This window comes from Rhineura floridana, chromosome 6, assembly GCF_030035675.1.
Source record: "Rhineura floridana isolate rRhiFlo1 chromosome 6, rRhiFlo1.hap2, whole genome shotgun sequence".
In the NCBI taxonomy this organism is placed as follows: domain Eukaryota; kingdom Metazoa; phylum Chordata; class Lepidosauria; order Squamata; family Rhineuridae; genus Rhineura; species Rhineura floridana.
Window position 1 is genome coordinate 64,510,882 of NC_084485.1, and position 10,038 is coordinate 64,520,919.

Sequence of the window (10,038 nt, forward strand, 5' to 3'; positions counted from 1 at the left end):
ATATTTAAAATGCATGCAACATGTAGCCTTTTCCCCAGCCAACTCTGATGAGGGGATCTTATTTTATCAGAGACATGCAATCACAGGCAGCTCAATGTAGAATCTTCCCACACTAGGTGCTTAAATTTGTGCCAGTTACATGACATTGTATGCACAAAGCTGTGGAAGGGCAAACTTGTGAAGTATTTTTTCTGTTGACCATGCATTAAGTCTTGGTGATTTCTTTGATGCATTTCTCCCTTTACAACATCACAAAAACGTGGCCTTTTTTCTCGGCAAAAGCTCTGGTTTATGCTTTGGTCATCTATGCAATCTTCTTCCTAGTTTTCTATCATCTGGCAGCAGAGCTGTGGACAAAAGCATTCACCTCTCTCTCTGACCATGTGAAACCCCTCTTTCAACCGTGCCCACACCTGGATCCTGCACAAGCTTTCTGTCCTTACCTTTTCGTATTTCTCCACTTCTATATTCCAGTATGTCCCTGTGACCTTCACTAGTCCAACTCCACCGTCCTTAGTTATCTGAAGATATCCCATTCCTTTAGATAATTCTGCTCCTTCTCCCTTCCTGCCTCCTATGCCTGGAATGACTTCAGAGTTGCTACCTCTTAGTTCCTTCAAGTCCCCAAAACCACCTTTCATGAAGCCTTTGGCACAACGGTTCTAGTTCCCATATCCTACTGAACTAAAGACCAAACTACATGCTAAATGCACTTGGAAACACCTCTTTTTAAAAAGGTGCAAACCTCCTCCCAATTTTCATCGGGACCACTGCACACGAGGAAAAGTTTAACCCAAATTCTATTTTAAAAAAAGACACCCGATGTGCTCTCAAGATATGAATTTAGCATTATTTGTAGTTTGACCTGAAACCTGAAATGTGCAACTGAAATAATCATGTATTTTTCTCATTTCCCCCTTCCCCCTTCCCTTCCCTTCCTCCATTCTCTGTTAAACCCCCTGTGGCCAGAGATGTCCTCTCATAATTTGAAGAGCACCATATACATGGGTGGCACAATATAAATTACATTTCTTCTAGCATTGCAATAGGAGCCTCTTTCTTGCTCAAGAGGACAAGCCCTTCACTGAGTGCACTTAGGAGATGTTCCATGTAGGTGGGCAGGCATTACCGTTTCTATTCACTGCCATGAACGGGAGCAAGGAGTCTGTGGCTCCCTCCAGTGCAAAAAAGGTATGTCTTACTTTCTGTACCAAACAACTCAGAAGGAAAGATCAAAGCTGTGTAGAATGAAGCTTCCCTGCTTCTTCCAGGTTAGCCACATTCTGAAGACTCTGAAAAGTTGCCCGGTTGCAAATATCCCTTTTTGGGATAGGTCTGCTGCTATAAGAGGATACAAGTAATAACCTCAGTTATTTTAATTACAGATGAATGGTGCTGCTGAAATCACCATGTAAGATGCGAGTGGGATAGGCCTGGAAGTAAAGTTCAGCTAGCCCCTTCTCAATCAATGTTCACCACATACAGTACTTTTAGCAGCACACAGCACTTTTTGAACCATTGCAAGCACTGTGAAGCAATTCTTACTGAAGATGTGTACTCTGCTTTAAGAGAGAGAAAGAGAAAAAGAGAGTGAGAGATTTCTGCATCAAGTAAAAGCAAGTTGCAAGCCAGAAGTGCAATTCTGCAATATGCAAACATTGTGTAAATTAAGCACTCACTGTAGTTGTTAATGTGGCATTAACAGTGCATTGGTATTTCTTCCTAGAAGTCAGTTCCATTCCGTTCAATAGCCTGGTTCACACATAACGTCAACCATGAGTTAACCACAGATGACCAAACCAACCATTGCTTGTTTCTCCTAAGCCTGGCTTGTTATCCAGTTGCTCTTGTAGTTTGGTGAGGTCGGGTGGGATGGCCAAACAAACCAGTACTAAGGAATGGTGCTAGGCTCACATGTAATGCCAAGCCATAATTAAAACAAACCATGGTTCATAAGCCAAAAGCAAACCATGGCTTCAGATCCTGGTTTGTTGGCATTAAACAAGATATAGTTCAGCCACATGCCAGGGTTAACACATAAAACTAAACCATGGTTTAGCATTAAGTGCAAACTAAGGCTTACTTCAGGTAAGTGTGCATAGGGCAGTAGCCACAAAACTAATCTTAAGGATACCTCTGAAGGAGTAAATCTCACTGAACTGAGTAAACCCATTTAGGATCACAAATGCACAATCTTAAATCCCATCACTGTACAGTATTAAAAATAAAAATAATCCTTGGGTCATCAACAGATTGTGGAATTTTAGTAAGCAATAATGGCTCAAGATTAATATAGTTACTTAATGATAATGGCCATATAAGAGGTATAAGAGCATATCCTATAAAAATGGATATTCATACCAATTCTACTTCAACTGGAAGTAATGAACATAGCATAATTCTTGCTAAGATATTTAAAATGCATGCAACATGTAGCCTTTTCCCCAGCCAACTCTGATGAGGGGATCTTATTTTATCAGAGACATGCAATCACAGGCAGCTCAATGTAGAATCTTCCCACACTAGGTGCTTAAATTTGTGCCAGTTACATGACATTGTATGCACAAAGCTGTGGAAGGGCAAACTTGTGAAGTATTTTTTCTGTTGACCATGCATTAAGTCTTGGTGATTTCTTTGATGCATTTCTCCCTTTACAACATCACAAAAACGTGGCCTTTTTTCTCGGCAAAAGCTCTGGTTTATGCTTTGGTCATCTATGCAATCTTCTTCCTAGTTTTCTATCATCTGGCAGCAGAGCTGTGGACAAAAGCATTCACCTCTCTCTCTGACCATGTGAAACCCCTCTTTCAACCGTGCCCACACCTGGATCCTGCACAAGCTTTCTGTCCTTACCTTTTCGTATTTCTCCACTTCTATATTCCAGTATGTCCCTGTGACCTTCACTAGTCCAACTCCACCGTCCTTAGTTATCTGAAGATATCCCATTCCTTTAGATAATTCTGCTCCTTCTCCCTTCCTGCCTCCTATGCCTGGAATGACTTCAGAGTTGCTACCTCTTAGTTCCTTCAAGTCCCCAAAACCACCTTTCATGAAGCCTTTGGCACAACGGTTCTAGTTCCCATATCCTACTGAACTAAAGACCAAACTACATGCTAAATGCACTTGGAAACACCTCTTTTTAAAAAGGTGCAAACCTCCTCCCAATTTTCATCAGGACCACTGCACACGAGGAAAAGTTTAACCCAAATTCTATTTTAAAAAAAGACACCCGATGTGCTCTCAAGATATGAATTTAGCATTATTTGTAGTTTGACCTGAAACCTGAAATGTGCAACTGAAATAATCATGTATTTTTCTCATTTCCCCCTTCCCCCTTCCCTTCCCTTCCTCCATTCTCTGTTAAACCCCCTGTGGCCAGAGATGTCCTCTCATAATTTGAAGAGCACCATATACATGGGTGGCACAATATAAATTACATTTCTTCTAGCATTGCAATAGGAGCCTCTTTCTTGCTCAAGAGGACAAGCCCTTCACTGAGTGCACTTAGGAGATGTTCCATGTAGGTGGGCAGGCATTACCGTTTCTATTCACTGCCATGAACGGGAGCAAGGAGTCTGTGGCTCCCTCCAGTGCAAAAAAGGTATGTCTTACTTTCTGTACCAAACAACTCAGAAGGAAAGATCAAAGCTGTGTAGAATGAAGCTTCCCTGCTTCTTCCAGGTTAGCCACATTCTGAAGACTCTGAAAAGTTGCCCGGTTGCAAATATCCCTTTTTGGGGAAGGTGATCCAGAGGGTTGTGGCACAGTTGCAAGTACTCTTGGATGAAACTGGTTATCCTGACCAATTTCAATCTGGGTTCAGGCCTGGTTATGGAACTGAATCAGCCTTGGTTGCCCTGATGAATGAACTTTATTGAGAGAAGAACAAGGGGAGTGCAACCCTGATATTCTTATTTGATCTCTCAGTGGCTTTTGATACTGTTGACTATGGTATCCTTCTGAGCTAACTTAGTGAGATGAGTATTGGAGGTACTGTTTTACAGTGGTTCTGATCCTATCTCCAGGGTTGGTTCCAAAGAATAGCATTTCAGCCCCCTGGCAGTTGTGGGGTGTCACAGGGTACCATCTTGTCCCCAATGCTGTTTAATATCTGTATGAAGCTACTGGGAGTGGTCTAGAGGAGATTTGCAGTGAGATAACAGCAGTAAGCTGATAATTTGTTATGTGTCTTCAAGTTGATTTCGACTTATGGCATCCCTACGAATCAGTGACCTCCAAGAGCATCTGTTATAAACCACCCTGTTCAGATCTTGTAAGTTCAGATCTGTGGATGCCTATATGGAATCAATCCATCTCTTGTTTGCCCTTCCTCTTTTTCTACTCCCTTCTGTTTCCCCCCAGCATTATTGTCTTTTCTAGAGAATCATGTCTCCTCATTATGTGTCCAAAGTATAACCTCAGTTTCATCATTTTAGTTTCTAGTGATAGTTCTAGTTTAATTTGTTCTAACACCCAATTATTTGTCTTTTTCATGGTCCATGGTATCTGCAAAGCTCTCCTTCAACACCACATTTGAGATGAGTTGATTTTTCTCTTATCCACTTTTTTCACTGTCCGGCTTTCACATCCATACATAGAGATCAGGAATACCATGGTCTGAATGATCCTGACTTTAGTGTTCTTTGCATATGAGGACCTTTTCCAGTTCTCTCATAGCTGCCCTTCCCAGTTCTAGCCTTCTTCTGATTTCTTGACTATGGTCTCCATTTTGGTTAATGACTGTGCTATTGATAATCCTTGACAAGTTCAATGTCCTCATTGTCAACTTTAAAGTTACATAAATCTTCTGTTGTCATTACTTTAGTCTTCTTGCCATTCACCTGTAGTCCTTTTGTGTTTTCCTTTTTAACTTTCATCAGCATTTGTTTCAAGTCATTACTAGTTTCTGCTAGTAGTATGGTATCGTCTGCATATCTTAAATTATTGATATTTCTCCCTCCAATTTTCACACCTCCTTCATCTTGGTCCAATCCTGCTTTTCGTATGATATGTTCTGCATACAGATTAAACAAATAGAGTTATAAAATACACCCCTGTCTCACATCTTTTCCGACTGGGAATGAATCGGTTTCTCCATATTCTGTCCTTACACTGTATAGGTTGCGCATCAGGACAGTCAAATGCTGTGGCATCCCCATTTCTTTTAAAGCATTCCATAGTTTTTCATGATCTACACAGTCAAAGGCTTTGCTGTAATCTATAAAGTACAGGGATATTTTCTTCTGAAATACCTTGGTCCAACCAACATATGTTTGCGATATTATTTCTGGTGCCTCTTCCCTTTCTAAATCCGGCTTGGACATCTGGCATTTCTCACTCCATATATGGTAAGAGCCTTTGTTGTAGAATCTTGAGAATTATTTTACTTGCATGGGATATTAAGGCAATAGTTCGATACTGCATTCCTTGGGATCGCCTTTCTTTGGAATTGGATGTATATTGAACGCTTCCAGTCTGTGGGCCAATGTTTTATTTTCCATACTTGTTGAGATTTTTGTCAAAATTTGGACAGATTCTGTCTCAGTAACTTGTAGCAACTCTATTGGTATGCCATCGATTCCTGGTGATTTGTTTCTTCCAAGTACTTTAAGAGCAGCTTTCACCTCACATTCTAAAATTTCTGGTTCATCATACGGTTCTTCCGTGAATGAATCTGTCATTCTTGCATCTCTTTTACATAGTTCTTCAGTGTATTGCTTCCATTTTCCTTTTATTTTATCTCAGACAGTCAGTGTGTTCCCCTGTTGATAATTATTCAACATCCCTACTCTTGGTTTACTCTGTTCATAGGGTTTTAATGGTAAGAAGTATACAGAGGTGGTTTACCATTGCCTTCCTTTGAATTGGGAGAGACTGTGCAAGCCCTGGACTGATGCCTAGACTTGGTGGTGGGTTAAATGAGGCCCAACAAACTTACTCAGAATCTGTAGTGTTGTGGTAAACTGAGAATTGCAGGGTTTCTTCATGATAGTTACAGCCACTTCCCCCCCCTTTTTTGCTGCTAGGATGAGAATGAAATCCTTGTTAATGCCTTCGTCCACAACAGTATATGTCCCTAGGAGCCAATAAGCATGAAAACAAAGTATGTTAGCTACTGAAGAGTCTTCTCAGTGGTTGACTCGCATCCTTTCACTCTGTTTGGCTCCAATCAACAGGAAAAGACAAGGGAGTATGTTAGAAGACTCTTCTCAGTTACTAATACACTGGCCTTTCATGCTGATTGGCTTATAGGATGCTGGCAACATAGGGACCCTACTCTGTCTAAGACCCCCTGAGTACCCTGGGCAACAACACCCCTACTCAGAAACTTAGCAAGACAGAAGCACTATGGGTAGGTGGTTCCTGATAACTGGTCAGTTACTTGCTTTGGATGGGGTTGTATGCTCCCTGAAAGAGCAGTTTCATAATCTGGGAGTGTTAGGAATATTTTATTTCCTAGGCCCCAAGAGTTGTCAAGAAATGCTACATTATTGCCAAAAGCTAGTGCCGCAATGAATCATGGAACTTAGAGTGGGTGGGGAACAGAAGGCTCTAAGTTTCGTTTCTTCTCTTGTGAGAAAGAACGCCCAGAGGCGCCTTACTGACTGTAATCTCCTGGAAAAGAGATAAAATGTATCCCATTCTGGATTGTTGATATTTCCCTTATCTTGCCTCACTTTACCCATCCTGTGCATTGTTGCAACTCAGCACAAAAGAGAGAAGTATTCTCAAAACACTTTGCGTGAATGTACCCATAGTTTTACGTCATACTGCTGAGTGGGTAACTTTCAATAGGCTTCTTAGTCATATCTTTATCTTTTAATACTGTCAATCTAGGACTCTTCCTTGCCTTTAGCAGTTCTTATCTCAAATTAAGCTTTCTGAGATTGACAGGTGTATAAGTTCTTTATCACTTCCTCGCTTCTTCAGAATTATAAGAAATGTAACAAGAAACTGCGCTTGCTTTATCTCTGTAATACTGTATTCCTTTGTTATATTATACCTTGTTTTGCTTATGAAATCTATATAAATCAGGCTTCAATTAATAAACGATGCTCTCTCTGCCCTGTCAGACTGCTGTCTGCACGGTTTAGAGATCCCTCTTGATCAAGCAGTAATTGTGTGTGTGTCTGCTTTATGTTTGGTATCTGGCTGGACCACTGACAGGTAAATTAACTTGCTAAGGCTTGCACCCCTATTCAGGGCTGAGGGGTGCGTTAGCCTGCCCTTCTAGGAAGGAGGGGGAGCTTTGGACCCAACAGGAGTACTCCTGAATCCATCTGAATCCATCTTAAACTGGTAAGACAGCTGCAGCCATTCCCAGACCAGGATAGCCTGACCACTGTTGTCCATGCACTAGTAACCTCTAGTGCTCTGTCTGGGGCTCCTCTGTAGGTTGGTTCAGAAGCTCAGCTGGTGCAGAATGTGCTGGTTTGACTGTTCATGGGACCAGGATATCACCAACATGATACCCTACTATTGAAAGAATTGCACTGGCTGCCGAGTAGCTACCAGGCTAAGTTCAAAGTACTGGTTTGGGGGTATAAAGCCCTATACAGCTTGAGACCAGGATACCTGATAGTCTCACCACTTATATACCCAGTCAGTAACTGTGCTCTGCAAGTGAGGGCCTCCTGCAGATATCATCTCATCCATTCCATACAACATAGGAAGCAGGTCTTTAGTGTTGTGGCATCTATCCTTTGGTATGAATCCACTCCCCCCAAATTAGACAGATATAGTCTCTGTTGTTTTGGTGCCCACTGAAGACCTTCCTGTTTCAACAGGCCTTTTAGGTAGACATTTATCCCACCCTGCATCTGTATTGGAATTGTTTTTAAGATTTTTTTGTTGGCCTGGGCTCTTTTTGGGAGAAAGGGCAGAATATATATTTAATAAATAAAATAAAGGATGGAGAGCCTTATCACCCTGAGATGAAGTAAAGAACTACAATGCAACTAAGGGGACTCTATCACCCATTTGTGGGTGGGGGCTTTCTGTATCTATTGCCAAATACAGACTCTGTACTTTCCATTTTTACAGAGGAATGCATTTAAGCGTTAAAGCAATCCCAAAATGGATGCACTTACTCCAGATAATTTGCATTGGCTACTTATTGACAGTGACTGTCTTCATGAAGGTTAATTGCTTCTCCATAAAAACACATTGAGAATGTCATCTTGTATTTCACAGCTCTGAAGAATGCCTTTTTACAGCCTGTAACTTCAGTTCCAAACTATGCAACTATTTAATTGGGTAACCTACTGTACAGAAGCACAGGCTTGGATTCAAAAAAAGCCAGTGTTAAGTGACTAGTGCTAGATTTTCCTTTCCAGTGCAGAGATAAAGCACTCCAGTTTCTGTGAGTTAAATTTGCAGAGTGACAGCAGAAGAATGCTATGGCAAGATTCTAGGATGTCTAGTTCCATAGCACAAATGACCACAGCTCACATTCAGCAACTGCAGGCTGAAATCATAGCACATTTTCTTTAATGTATAGGACAGTTTTTTAAATGTGTCTAGGAGGACAGGATACACACAGAAACACACAAAGGGCCACTGAAGATGGAGATGGAAGTAAGATGTTGGGAGGAGGAAAAGGAAGCTATTACCAGTGACTTCACTGTGATGTGAAGATCTGAAATCAAAATTCAAGTAAGATATATGGGCTCCTACTGAGAGGAAGGGCAGGATATAAATTTAATAAATAATAATAAATAATATATTAACCCAATTACCTTCTGTGAATGTTTATAGCTATATCTACACCCACACAAAATTATAGTATGCTATATATTGGCAGTGCTTACATCTATTATTTTCAATGGGATTTACAAGTAATAGTCACTTGCAACAAGGAATACCTGTAGCTACAAAATGATGGCTGAGAGCCCTCCTGACCCAGATATGTAAGATGCACATGCACTAAGGCTTCCCCAGTTGTCTCACTCCCCTAATTGCAGCTCCTTTTGCACCACACTAGAAATTCTTCATGGTCACCCAAGTTCCAGGAACCACTTGTTGGCAAATATGGTGGAGCTACAATCAGAATGGGCTCAAAAGCCCAACTGCATGTACAGAACTCTCTTCACACAACCCTTTAGATGTAGGCTCGTGGTTGTAAGCTCAAAGTAAAACTTCTATGCAAAGATAATCTAACTTTGGCAGCAGGAAATGCTGGACCCTGCACCTGTGTAAATCACTCAAAATAAAATAGTACATATACATTTGTTTATCCTTTAGCCTGATTTTACTAATCATGGTTAGGGACAAAAAGAAAAAAAGACCAAGGCTCCATTCACAACTCTTGGTGCTCTACTAGTTTCTTCCCATCACCATTTTCTTGGCTTTTATCTGACATCTGAACTCACCCCAACTGCTGCTCTTGCACTGTGATTATGGAACACACACATACACGTCCCCCATTATAACCATATTCACCCTGCCCTGGATTGACGTATCCTCAATTGTAGAAGTCTACTGCAAACAAGTGTGGAAATAGGAAACTGCCTTATACTGAGTAAGACTACTGGTCCATCTAGCTCAGCACTGTCAACACTGGCTGGAAGCTCTCAAGACTTTCAGACAGGGGTCTTGCCCAGCCCTACCTGGAGGTGTTAGGGATTAAACCTGGGGTCCTTTGCATGCAAAACATGTGTTCTACCACTAAACTATGACCTTTAACAATCCACAACATTATGGGTTGTATCCAACTAAGTTCAACTTATGAGTAGATCCATTGAAATTAATGGACTGAAGTCAGACATGTCCATTAATTTTAATGGGTCTACTCTTAGTAGGACTAGCATTGGATAAATCACCATTTAGATTATAGCAGGGAATTTCTTACTACATTGTGAATTTTTGTTCTTCTAGATAGGTACTTCAAGATCTTACAGCTAAATTGTAAGAGCAAATTTATTTGGTTTCAACTTTTTTCTTTATAAGTACACACAGCCTGCTGCAAAAGGAAACTATACTTCTAAAGATCTTAATTACAGTTTTAGGAAATACTTCCCTTGCATGGAAATACATTTA